The sequence below is a fragment of the Piliocolobus tephrosceles genome, unplaced genomic scaffold (assembly GCF_002776525.5).
Source record: "Piliocolobus tephrosceles isolate RC106 unplaced genomic scaffold, ASM277652v3 unscaffolded_15772, whole genome shotgun sequence".
NCBI lineage: Eukaryota > Metazoa > Chordata > Mammalia > Primates > Cercopithecidae > Piliocolobus > Piliocolobus tephrosceles.
In genome coordinates this window covers 1-14,248 of record NW_022297390.1, presented here as the reverse complement: position 1 = coordinate 14,248, position 14,248 = coordinate 1, and the positions used below count along the sequence as shown (strand labels likewise).

Sequence of the window (14,248 nt, the reverse complement as noted above, 5' to 3'; positions counted from 1 at the left end):
GGGGGGAGGGGGGAGGGATTGCATTGGGGGGTTATACCTGATATAAATGATGAATTGATGGGTGCTGACGAGTTGATGGGTGCGGCACACCAACATGGCACATGTATACATATGTAACAAACCTGCACGTTATGCACATGTACCCTAGAACTTAAAGTATAATAAAAAAAAAAAAAGAAAAGGGGTGGGGCTCACAATGAAGAGCACATGGATTTTGGCAGTAGCTCTTCACTTTTGTCAATGAAGGTGCTAAATGAGAGAAAGCAGCCAACTATGGCTCTGCAGGAACCATAGTCCATGGGTTTGCATAGCCGAAGTCCCCAGCCAGCTTCCTTATGTAATGTCACTTCTCTCCTTGAGCCTTTTCCAGGCTTGGAAGCAACTGTAGGTCAGTAATTATCCATGGAGTAGAGCATCTGGCCCCACCCAACCCCACTGACCGTATGACAATCCCACTAATGCTTAATGTTCTCTTTAAGGCTTCCTCAGGCCAGAAGGCAAGTGCTGATCCATGAATACCTGTAAAGGAAGTACCTAACCTGGCTTGTCCCAGGTGGCTGAACAGTAACCCCAGAAACCTCCTCGAGTCTAAGATCACAAGCACATGGCCCTGACTGACTACAGATTCCAAACAGCAGTACTGTTTTGCTGGGGAAGGCAGCATGCAATGCAATCTGATCAGAGGTGATTGCAAAGAACAGCCATCAGCACTGCCAAATTAAAACCCAGCTGCTTGTCTCATCAGACTACAAAGCACAGCTCACCATTCCACTCAATTTCAAACTACAGGCAGCAGCTCACTCCAACTAGAGAACCCAAGAGCAAGGTCAGCTGTTCAGGGTTGCTATCAGTGGGTCCACCCAAAATCCCAGGTTAGAATAAATACTGAAAGATTATCATTGCCAAAGAACACCTACAAAGGCTGAAAGAGGTGGCCAGGTACCCAAATGCATAGGCATGAAAACAAGAACACAAAAATTACAAATAATTTCTAAAAAATCACAAAAATAAACTAGTCAACCTCTATAGACCCTGAATAAACAGAGATCTATGAAATGACTGATAATGAATTCAGACGTAGTTAAGGAAAGTTATAAGTAAAAGTATTTAAGGAAAGGTAAGGTAGTTAAAGAAAGTATAAGAAAAAATAATGAAGAAGGTCTGAGAATTATGGGACACTATCAAAATAGCCAATGTTTAAGTAACAGAAGTTATGCCATCCCTCCTTCCCCTGGGCTAGGGAGGAAATGGGAAAGCTAGGCACTTCTGCAGCCTTTAGCACATATACCACAGCTGAAGTACAAAGGAGCAACAGGTATACTGCATACCACACAACTCCCCACTTTTACTGCTTCCCACCAAATGGGGCTTGTAGGTTCCAGGTCACCAGTGCACCTTTCCCTGCCCCTGCTTGAACACTGTGGCCATGGCTTGGCATTTCTTTGACAGCCCAAATCCCAGAAGTTGCTGCCAACCATTTTGTAGCCACCACTGCCACTAACTTTGCCCCTGCCACCTTTGGGCCAGGGAGAGAGTAGGGAGGCTGGCACCTACCTGTGCATGCCTCCCACAACAAAATCCAACACTACATCTGTAGGAGGAAAGTGTGAGTGTACCACGTGCCTCACAGCTTCCAGTTTCCATTTTTCCAACTTTGGGGACCTGCCCTACCCAATGAAATTTCCACAGCATGGCTGGCCTTCCCCTAACTGGATATTTCAGCTGCAGCCCAGAGCCCCTTGGAGAGCCCAATAACCACAGGCCAGTTTCCACCCTCAGGTTCCCACCACATGACTGGTCTGCCTGACCTGCCTGAGAGTTCAGCCAGTGACCCAGGGAACAACCCAACTATCCCCATCACACAGACAGCACTGAACTCTGGGCTGGCTCAACCCAGGTCCAGCTCCTTCAGGACTCGCAAATGTCATCCAATGGGCCATCTAAGGACCTGGGGACTGGGAAGCTACCTAGCCCAGTCTAACACAGATAGTACCTATCCAGTCCTCCTGGCACCTGAGGTCAGACTAACCTAACCAGCTCACACCACCACAAACGACACCCACCACATGGGCTGAAAAGCAGACCTCTCCCTTACATGAAGCAGCAACATTAATATGTCAAAGAACAGGTGAGCCATAAAGCTGTCTGTATTTGGGTTGAGTGAGTAAAGATATTCTGTCTCAAAAACACCCCCATGGAAAGTTGCAAGAGAGGCATTTTCCTTGGCTCTCAGACACACTGTGGCCTGGAGAGACAACAACGTGCCTCTGAAGTGTACATGATGAGCCTTATGACAAGCGTGTGAAAAGGGAACAGATTGTGTTCCTGCCTATTTAGGACATGGAGGCAGTGCAACCCCCTCACTTCCAGCAGAGGCCTAAGTGTATGTACCAGGAGTTCCCCCAGTCACCCTTATCAAGACTGGTGCCTGTGCTCATCACTGCAGTATTTGTGGGCAAGCCAAAGGGTCCAAATCATATCAGGTGTGTCTCCCCCAGCCACAGTCAAGAAGGAAGCTCAGGGCATTGGGAACCTCACTATCTAGCTCATTACCTGAAACAACAGAGATCCTCTCACAGTAAACAAAGATCAAATACCCATCTGCTTGTGCCACATCTGCATATTACCCTTAAGTGCTACCCCCTGGCCAGCAGGTCAAACTGCATAGCCCAATAAAAAGGTTGCCAGTGGCCAGGCGCAGTGGCTCAAGCCTGTAATCCCAGCACTTTGGGAGGCCGAGTCAGGTGGATCACCTGAGGTCAGGAGTTCGAGACCAGCTTGACCAACATGGAGAAACCCCATCTCTACTAAAAATACAAAATTTGCTGGGTGTGGTGGCACATGCCGTTGCCTGTAATCCCAGCTACTTGGGAGGCTGAGGAAGGAGAATTCCTTGAACCGGGGAGGTAGAGTTTGTGCTGAGCTGAGATTGATTGCACGCCATTGCACTTTGGCCTGGGCAACAAGAGCAAAACTCTGTCAAAAAAACATATCATCTGAACAAAAATAAATTTCAAAAGTAAGTCACAATACCTCAAGATGAGAAGAACTCAGCATAAGAAATCTGGCACCATGAAAAAGCTGAATGTTGTGATACCAACAAGAGTCAAACTAGCTTTCTAGCAATGGACCCTAACCAAAATGGAAACTCAGAAATGACAGATAAAGAATTCAAACTGTGGATTGTCAAGATGCTCCACAAGATCTAAGAAAAGATTGAAAACCAACCAAAAAGAAACTATGAGGGCAATTCAGAATATGAAGAAAGAGATAAATATATTTTTAAAAAATCAAACAGGACTTCTGGAAATGAAAAATTCACTTAAGGAATTTCAAAATACAGTTGAACACTTTAATAATAGACTAGACCAAGTAGAAGAAAGAATTTCAGAGATTGAAGATCAGTCTCTCAAACTAAACTGGTCACACAAAAATAAAGAAAAAATAATTTTAAAAAATGGAACAAAGCCTTTGTGAAATATGGGATTATGTAAAGCAAAAAAAAAAAAAAACCTATAACATATTGGCATTTCTAAGAGAGAGGAAGAAAACATAAACAACCTTGAAAACATATGTGGGGAAATAATTCAGGAACATTTTGCTAATCTTGCTAGAAAGATATCCACATAGAAGAAACTCAGAGAACACCTGTGAGATATTATTTAAAATAAACGTTACGAAAGTATATAGTGATCACACTATCTAAAGTCAATAATAAAGAAGAAAGCATTAAAGATAGGTAGAGAAAAGGATCAAAGCACCTATAAAAGAAAACCAATCAGACTAACAGTGGACTTCTCTGCAAAACTCCCAAAACTCAGAATAGACTAGGGGTATTTTAACTCCTTTAAACAGTAAAAACCTGCCAGCCAAAAAGTTTATATCCTGCCAAACTAAGATTCATAAATGAAGAAGAAATAAAATATTTCCAAGACAAGCAAAAAACAAACAAACAAACAAACAACAACAACAACAAAATCAAGGAAATGAAGCCAAGATGGCTGAATATAAGCAGAGCTGGTCTGCAGCTCCCAGTGACATCAATGCAGAAGGCGGATGATTTCTGAATTTCCAAGTGAGGTACCCAGTTCATCTCACTGGGACTGGTTAGGGAGTGGGTCAAACCCACAGGAGAGTGAGCAGAAGCAGGGTGGGGCGTTGCCTCACCCAGGAAGTACAAGAATTTGGGGGACCACCCTCTCCCAGCAAAGGGTAGCTGTGAGGGGCTGTGCTACCCAGCTGGGTTACTATGCTTTTCCCATGGTTTTCACAATCTGCAGATCAGAAGATTCCCTTGTGTGCCTACACCACCAGGGCCCTGAGTTTCAACACAAAACTGGGTGACTGTTTGGGTGCTGAGATAGGTGCAGGAGTATTTTTTCCATACCCCAGTGGCGCTCAGAACCCCAGTGGCACCTGGAAACCCAGTGAGACACAACTGTTCACTCTCCTGGAAAGGGGGCTGCAGTCAGGGAGCCAAGTGGTATTGCCCAGCAGGTCCCACTGCCAGGGAGCCCAGCAAGGTAAGAACCACTGGCTTGAAATTCATGCAGCCAGCACAACAGTCTGAAGTTGACCTGGGACAATTGAGCTTGGTTGCGGGAGGGGCGTTTATCATTACTGAGGATTTGGTAGGCAGTTTTCCCCTGAAAGCACTGAGCAGGCTGGGAGGTCTGGGCTGGGCACAGCAAAGTGGCTGTGGCCAGACTGCATCCCTAGATTCCTCCTCACTGGGTACGGCATCCCTGAAGGACAGGTAACAGCCCCAGTAGGGTGCTTACAGACAAAACCACCATCTCCCTGGGACAGAGCATCTGGGGGAAGGGGAAGCTGTGGGAGCAGCTTCAGCGGATTTCATCATTCCTGCCTGCTGGCTCTGAAGAGAACAACTAATCCTGACAAGAGAGATTCTCAAAGCATAGTGCACCAGCTCTGCCAAGAGACCGAATGCCACCTCAACTGGGTCCCTGACCTTGTACATCCCACTGGGAGAGCCCTCTCAACAGGGGTCGAATGACACTTCATACAAGAGAGCTCCAGCTGGCATCAAGCTGGTGGCCCTCTGGGACAAAGCTTCCGGAGGAAGGAGCAGGCAGCAATCTTTGCTATTCTACAGCCTCCACTGGTGATACCCTGGAGAATCGGGTCTGGATCGGACCTCTGGCAACTGCAGGAAACCTGCAGAAGAGAGGTCTGACTGTTAGAAGAAAAACTAATAAACAGAAAGCAACAACATCAACACAAAGGAACTCCACACAAAAACCACATCCAAGGTTATCAGCCTCAAAAATCAAAGGTAGATAAATACATACAGATGAGGAAAAAAACAGCACAAAAGTGCTGAAAATTCCAAAATCCAGAATGCCTCTTCTCCTACAAATGACTGCAACTCCTCTCCAGCAAGGGCACAAAACCGTATAGAGAATGAGATTGACAAATTGCCAGAAATGGCCTTCAGAATGTGGGTAATAACAAACTTTTCTGAGCTAAATGAGCATGTTCTAACCCAAGGCAAGGAAGCTAAAAACCTTGATAAAAGGTTACAGGAAATGCTCACTAAAATATCCAGTTTAGAGAGTAATATAAATGACATGATGGAGCTGAAAAACACAGCATGAGAACTTTGTGAAGCATACACAAGTATCAACAGCTGAATAGATCAAGTGGAAGAAAGGATATCAGATTTAAAATCACCTTACTGAAATAAAGCAAGATTACAAGACTAGAAAAAAATGAGTGAAAAGGAAAAAACAAAGCCTTCAAGAAATATGGGACAAAGTGAAAAGAACAAACCCATGACTGACTGAGGTCCCTGAAGGTGATGGGGAGAATGGAACCAAGTTAGACAACACATTTCTGGATATTATCGAGGAAAACCTCCTGAACCTAGCAAAACAGGCCAACATTCAAATTCAGGAAATACAGAAAACACCATTAAGATACTCCTCAAGTAGAGCAATCCCAAGACACATAATCATCAGATTCTCCAAGGTTGAAATGAAGGCAAAAATGTTAAGAGCAGCCAAAGAGAAAGGTCAAGTTACCTACAAAGGGAAGCCCAACAACCCAAAAATGGATTAATCTGCAGAAACCCTACAAGCCTGAAGAGAGTGGAGACAAACATTGAACTTTCTTAAAGAAAACAGTTTTCAGGCTGAGACAATGGGGTTTTCTAAATATACAATCATGTCATCTGCAAACAGGGACAATTTGACTTCTTCATTTCCTAACTGAATACCCTTGATTTCTTTCTCTTGCCTGATTGCCCTAGCCAGAACTTCCAACACTATGTTGAATAGGAGTGGTGAGAGAGGGCATCCCTGTCTTGTGCCAGTTTTCAAAGGGAATTTTTCCAGTTTTTGCCCATTCAGTATGATATTAGCTGTGGGTTTGTCATAAATAGCTCTTATTCTTTTGAGGTACGTTCCATCAATACCGAATTTATTGAGCGTTTTTAGCATGAAGGGCTGCTGAATTTTGTCAAAAGCCTTTTCTGTGTCTATTGAGATAATCATGTGGTTCTTGTCTTTGGTTCTGTTGATATGCTGGATTACGTTGATTGATTTGCGAATGTTGAACCAGCCTTGCATCCCAGGGATGAAGCCCACTTGATCATGGTGGATAAGCTTTTTGATGTGCTGCTGAATCCGGTTTGCCAGTATTTTATTGAGGATTTTTGCATCAATGTTCATCAGGGAGATTTGTCTAAAATTCTCTTTTTTTGTTGTGTCTCTGTCAGGCTTTGGTATCAGGATGATGTTGGCCTCATAAAATGAGTTAGGGAGGATTCCCTCTTTTTCTATTGATTGGAATAGTTTCAGAAGGAATGGTACCAGCTCCTTCTTGTACCTCTGGTAGAATTCAGCTGTGAATCCATCTGGTCCTGGACTTCTTGTGGTTGGTAGGCTATTAATTATTGCCTCAATTTCAGAGCCTGCTATTGGTCTATTCAGGGATTCAACTTCTTCCTGGTTTAGTCTTGGGAGAGTGCAAGTGTCCAGGAAATTATCCATTTCTTCTAGGTTTACCAGTTAATTTGTGTAGAAGTGTTTATAGTATTCTCTGATGGTAGTTTGTATTTCTGTGGGGTCGGTGGTGATATCCCCTTTATTATTTTTTATTGCGTCTATTTGATTCTTCTCTCTTTTCTTCTTTATTACTCTTGCTAGCGGTCTGTCAATTTTGTTGATCTTTTCAAAAAACCAACTCCTGGATTCATTGATTTTTTGGAGGGCTTTTTGTGTCTCTATCTCCTTCAGTTCTGTTCTGATCTTAGTTATTTCTTGCCTTCTGCTGGCTTTTTAATGTGTTTGCTCTTGCCTCTCTAGTTCTTTTAATTGTGATGTTAGAGTGTCAATTGTAGATCTTTCCTGCTTTCTCTTGTGGGAATTTAGTGCTATAAATTTCCCTCTACACACTGCTTTAAATGTGTCCCAGAGATTCTGGTATGTTGGATCTTTGTTCTCATTGGTTTCAAAGAACATCTTTATTTCTGCCTTCATTTCGTTATGTACCCAGTAGTCATTCAGGAGCAGGTTATTCAGTTTCCAGCAACTTCAGCAAAGTCTCAGGATACAAAATTGATGTGCAAAAATCGCAAGCATTCTTATACAAGAGTAACAGTCAAACAGAGAGCCAAATTATGAATGAACTTCCATTCACAATTGCTTCAAAGTGAATAAAATACCTAGGAATCCAACTTACAAGGGATGTCAAGGACCTCTTCAAGGAGAACTACAAACCACTGCTCAGGGAATTAAAAGAGGACACAAACAAATGGAAGAACATACCATGCTCATGGATAGGAAGAATCAATATCGTGAAAATGGCCATACTGCCCAAGGTTATTTATAGATTCAATGCCATCCCCATTAAGCTTCCAATGAGTTTCTTCACAGAATTGGAAAAAAACTGCTTTAAAGTCCATATGGAACCAAAAAAGAGCCCACATTGCCAAGACAATCCTAAGTCAAAAGGACAAAGCTGGAGGCATCTTGCTACCTGACTTCAAACTACACTACAAGGCTACAGTAACCAAAACAGCATGGTACTGATACCAAAACAGAGATATAGACCAATGGAACAGAATAGAGTCCTCAGAAATAATACCACACATCTACAGCCATCTGATCTTTGACAAACCTGAGAGAAACAAGAAATGGGGAAAGGATTCCCTATTTTATAAATGGTGCTGGGAAAATTGGCTAGCCATAAGTAGAAAGCTGAAACTGGATCCTTTCCTTACTCCTTATATGAAGATTAATTCAAGATGGATGAGAGACTTAAATGTTAGACCTAATACCATAAAAACCCTAGAAGAAAACCTAGGTAGTACCACTCAGGACATAGGCATGGGCAAGGACTTCATGTCTAAAACACCAAAAGCAATGGCAGCAAAAGCCAAAATTGACAAATGTAATCAAATTAAACTAAAGAGCTTCTGCACAGCAAAAGAAACTACCATCAGAGTGAATAGGCAACCTACAGATAGGGAGAAAATTTTTGCAATCTACTCATCTGACAAAGGGCTAATTTCCAGAATCTACAAAGAACTCAAACAAATTTACAAGAACAAAACAAACTACCACATCGAAAAGTGGGCAAAGGATATGAACAGACATTTCTCAAAAGAAGACATTCATACAGCCAACAGACACATGAAAAAATGCTCATCATCACTCGCCATCAGAGAAATGCAAATCAAAACCACAATGAGATACCATCTCACACCAGTTAGAATGGCAATCATTAAAAAGTCAGGAAACAACAGGTGTTGGAGAGGATGTGGAGAAATAGGAACACTTTTACACTGTTGGTGGGATTGTAAACTAGTTCAACCATTATGGAAAACAGTATGGCAATTCCTAAAGGAACTAGAACTAGATGTACCATATGACCCAGCCATCCCACTACTGGGTATATACCCAAAGGATTATAAATCATGCTGCCATAAAGACACATGCACACGTATGTTTTTTTACGGCAGTATTCACAATAGCAAAGACTTGGAATCAACTCAAATGTCCATCTGTGACAGACTGGATTAAGAAAATGTGGCACATATACACCACGGAATACTATGCAGCCATAAAAAAGGATGAGTTTGCGTCCTTTGTAGGAACATGGATGCAGCTGGAAACCATCATTCTTCGCAAACTATCACAAGAACAGAAAACCAAACACCGCATGTTCTCACTCATAGGTGGGAACTGAACAATGAGATCACCTGGACTTGGGAAGGGGAACATCACACACCGGGGCCTATCATGGGGAGGAGGGAAGGGGAACGATTGCATTGGGAGTTATACCTGATATAAAGGATGAATTGATGGGTGCTGTCGAGTTGATGGATGCAGCACACCATCATGGGACAAGTATACATATGTAACAATCCTGCACGCTACGCACATGTACCCTAGAACTTAAAGTATAATAAAAAAATAAAAATAAAAATAAAGTACCTATTCTGTTAAACCATAAAAAAAGAAAGAAAATGGTTTTCAAACCAGAATTTCACATCCAAACAAACTAAGCTTCATAATAGAAGGAGAAATAAAATCCTTCAAAGAGAAACAGATAATAAAGAATTTTGTTACCACCAAAGCTGCCTTAAAAGAGCTCCTGAAGGAAGCACTAAATATGGAAAGGATAAACCGGTATCAGTCACTGCAAAAACATACCAAATTGTAAAGACCATCAAAACTATGAAGAAACGGCATCAACTAATGGGAAAAATAACCAGCTAGCATCATAATGACAGGATCAATTTCACACATAACAATATTAACCTTAAATGTAAATCGGCAAAATGCCCCAATTAAAAAACACAGACTGGCAAATTGGATAAAGAGTCAAGACCCATTAGTGTGCTGTATTCAGGAGACCCATCTCATGTGCAAAGTCACACATAGCCTCAAAATAAAGGGATGGAGAAAGATTTACCAAGCAAATGTAAAGCCAAAGAAAGCAGAGGTAGCAATCCTATTCTTTGATAAAACAGACATTAAACCAACAATGATCCAAAAAGGCAAAGAAGGGCATTACATAATGGTAAAGGGATCAATGCAACAAGAAGAGCTGACTATCCTAAATATATATGCACCCAAAACAGGAGCACCCTGATTCAAAAAACAAGATCTTAGAAACCTACAAAAGATGTACACTCCCACACAATAATAGTGGGAGACTTTACCACCTCACTGTCTATATTAGACAGATCAATGAGACAGAAAATTAACAAGGATTTTCAGGATTTGAACTCAGTTCTGGACCAAGCAGACCTAATAGACATCTAAAGATCTCTCCACCACAAATCATCAGAATATACATTCTTCTCAGCACCACATAGTACTTATTCTAAAATCGACCACATAATTGAAAGTTAAACACTGCTGAGAAAATGCAAAAATTAGAAAACAGTTAGTCTCTCAGACCACAGTGAAATCAAATTAGAACTCAGGATTAAGAAACTCACTAAAAACCACACAACTACATGGAAACTGCACAACCTGATCCTGAATGACTACTGGGTAAATAACGAAATTAAGGTAGAAATAAATAAGTTTATTGAAACCAATGAGAACAAAGACACAACCTACTGAAATCTCCAAGACACAGTTAAACCAGTGTTTGAGGAAAATTAATAGCACTAAATGCCCACATGTGAAAGCATGAAAGATGTAAAATTGACACCCTACCATCACAAATAAAAGAACTAGAGAAGCAGGAGCAAACAAATTCAGAAGCTAACAGAAGATAAGAAATAACTAAGATCAGAGCAGAACTGAAAGAGATTGAGACAAGAAAAACCCTTCAAAAACATCAATGACTCCAGGAGCTGTTTTTTTTTTTTTTTAAAGATTAACAAAATAAATAGATCAGTATACAGACTAATAATGAAAAAAAGAGAAGAAACAAATAGACACAATAAAAAATGATAAAGCGTGCATCACCACCGGTTCCACAGAAAAACAAATTACCATCAGAGAATACTATAAACACCACTATACAAATAAACCAGAAAACATAGAAGAAATGGATAAATTCCTGGACACTTACACCCTCCCAAGACTAAACCAGGAAGAACTTGAATCCCTGAGTAGACCAATAACAAATTCTGAAATTGAGGCAGTAATTTAAAAAAAGAGCCAAACCACAACAAAAGCCCAGGACCAGACAGATTCACAGTCAAATTCTACCAGATGTACAAAGAGGAGCTGGTACCATTCCTTCTGAAACTATTTCAAAAACTAGAATAAGAGGGACTCCTCCTTAACACATCTTATGAGGCCAGCATCTTCGTGACCAAAACCTGGCAGAGACACAACAAAAAAGGAAAATTTCAGGCCAACATCGGTGATGAACATCAATGTGAAAATCCTCAATAAAATACTGGGAAACCAAATTCAACAGCACATCAAAAAGCTTGTCAACCATGATCAAGTCTTCTAAATCCTTGGGATGCAAGGCTGGTTCAACATACGAAAATCAATAAACGTAATCCATCAGATAAACAGAACCAGTGACCCAAACAACATGATTATCTCAAAAGGTGCAGAAAGGGCCTTTGATAAAATTCAACACCCTTTCATGCTAAAAGCTCTCAATAAGCTAGGTGTTGATGGAACACATCTAAAAATAGTAAGAGCTATTTACAACAAAGTTATAGCCAATATCATACTGAATGGGTAAAAGCTGGAAGCATTCCCTTTGAAACCCAGAAAAAGACAAGGATGCCCTCTCTCACCACTCCTATTCAACATAATATTGAAAGTTCTGGACAGGGAAATCAGGCAAGAAAAATAAATGAAGCATATTCAAACAGAAAGAGAGGAAGTCAAATTGTCTCTATTTGCAGATGATGTCATTGAATATTTAGAAAACCTAATTGTCTCAGCTCAAAAACTCCATAAGTTGCTGATAAGCAAATTCAGCAAAGTCTCAGGATACAAAATCAATGTACAAAAACCACTGGTATTCCTATACACAAACAATAGACGAGCTGAGAGCCAAATCATGATTAAGCTCCCATTCACAACTGCTGCAAAGAGAATAAAATACCTAGAAATGCAATTTACATTAGACGTGAAAGACCTATTCAAGGAGAACTACAAACCACTTCTCAAGGAAATAAGAAAGGACATAAACAAATGGAAAGTTAATTCAAGCTCATGGATAGGAAGAATCAATACCATGAAAATGTCCATATGGCCCGAAGTAATTTATAAATTCAATATTATCCCCATCAAGCTATCATTGACTTTCTTCACAGAATTATAAATCACAACTTTAAATTTCATGTGGAACCAGAAAAGAGCCCATATAGCCAAGGCAATCCTAAGCAAAAAGAACAAAGCTGGGAGGGGCGGAGCAAGATGGCAGAATAGGAACAGCTCCAGTCTCCATCTCCCAGCGCAAGCGACACAGAAGACCGGAGATTTCTGCATTTTCAACTGAGGTACTGGGGTCATCTCACTCGGGAGTGCCGGACAATCGGTGCTGGTCAGCTGCTGCAGCCTGACCAGTGAGAGCTGAAGCAGGGTGAGGCATCGCCTCACCTGGGAAGGGCAAGGGGGAAGGGAGTCCCTTTTCCTAGCCAGGGGAACTGAGACACACAACACCTGGAAAATCGGGTAACTCCCACCCCAATACTGCGCTGTAAGCACACCGGCACACCAGGAGACTATATCACATATGTGGCCGGGAGGGTCCCACGCCCACGGAGCCTCCCTCCTTGCTAACACAGCAGTCTGCGGCAATCTAACCGCAAGGCAGCAGTGAGGCTGGGGGAGGGGCGCCCGCCATCACTGAGGCTTAAGTAGGTAAAGAAAGCTGCTGGGAAGCTCGAACTGGGTGGAGCTCACAGCAGCTCAAGGAAACCTGCCTGTCTCTGTAGATTCCACCTCTATGAACAGGGCACAGCTAAAAAATAACAGGGGAAGCAGCAGAGGCCTGTGCAGACGCAAATGACTCTGTCTGACAGCTTTGAAGAGAGCAGTGGATCTCCCAACACGGAGGTTGAGATATGAGAAGGGGCAGGCTGCCTGCTCAAGTGGGTCCGTGACCCCTGAGTAGCCTAACTGGGAGACATCCCCCACCAGGGGCAGTCTGACACCCCACACCTCACAGGGTGGAGTACACCCCTGAGAGGAAGCTTCCAAAGCAAGAATCAGACAGGTGCACTCGCTGTTCAGCAATATTCTATCTTCTGCAACCTCTGCTGCGGATACACAGGCAAACAGGGTCTGGAGTGGACCTCCAGCAATCTCCAACAGACCTATAGCTGAGGGTCCTGACTATCAGAAGGAAAACTATCAAACAGGAAGGACACCTATACCAAAACCCCATCAGTACGTCACCATCATCAAAGACCAGAGACACATAAAACCACAAAGATAGGGAAAAAGCAGGGCAGAAAAGCTGGAAATTCAAAAAATAAGAGCGCATCTCCCCCTGCAAAGGAGCACAGCCCATCCCCAGCAACGGATCAAAGCTGGTCAGAGAATGACTTTGACGAGATGAGAGAAGAAGGCTTCAGTCCATCAAACCTGTCAGAGCTAAAGGAGGAATTACGTACCCAGCGCAAAGAAACTAAAAATCTTGAAAAAAGAGTGGAAGAATTGACAGCTAGACTAATTAATGCAGAGAATGTCATAAACAGAATGACAGAGATGAAAACCATGACACGAGAAATACATCACAAATGCACAAGCTTCAGTAACCGACTCTATCAACTGGAAGAAAGAGTATCAGCGAATGAGGATCAAATGAATGAAATGAAGTGAGAAGAAAGACCAAAAGAAAAAAGAAGAAAAAGAAATGAACAAAGCCTGCAAGAAGTATGGGATTATGTAAGAAGACCAAATCTACGTCTGATTGGGGTGCCTGAAAGTGAGGGGGAAAATGGAACCAAATTGGAAAACACTCTTCAGGATATCATCCAGGAAAACTTCCCCAACCTAGCAGGGCAGGCCAACATTCAATTCAGGAAATACAGAGAACGCCACAAAGATACTCCTCCAGAAGAGGAACTCCAAGACACATAATTGCCATATGCACCAAAGTTGAAATGAAGGAAAAAATCTTAAGGGCAGCCAGAGAGAAAAGTCGGGTTACCCACAAAGGGAAGCCCATCAGACTGACAGCAGATCTCTCGGCAGAAACTCTACAAGCCAGAAGAGAGTGGGGGCCAATATTCAACGTTCTTAAAGAAAAGAATTTTAAACCCAGAATTTCATATCCAGCCAAA

The 14,248-nt window shown here is 42.1% G+C and overlaps 1 long non-coding RNA gene across 1 annotated transcript in view; it reads right to left on the bottom strand.

Moving 5' to 3' along the window:
* Positions 1-14,069, bottom strand: part of LOC113220887 — a 22,603-nt gene extending 8,534 nt beyond the window's left edge. The window contains exons 1-2 of the long non-coding RNA XR_003307558.1: positions 14,059-14,069; positions 9,530-9,533 (exon numbers count right to left, since the gene is read on the bottom strand). This is a non-coding gene — a long non-coding RNA (uncharacterized LOC113220887). The remainder of the gene's footprint in view (positions 1-9,529; positions 9,534-14,058) is intronic.
* Between the last annotated feature and the right edge of the window lie 179 nt (positions 14,070-14,248).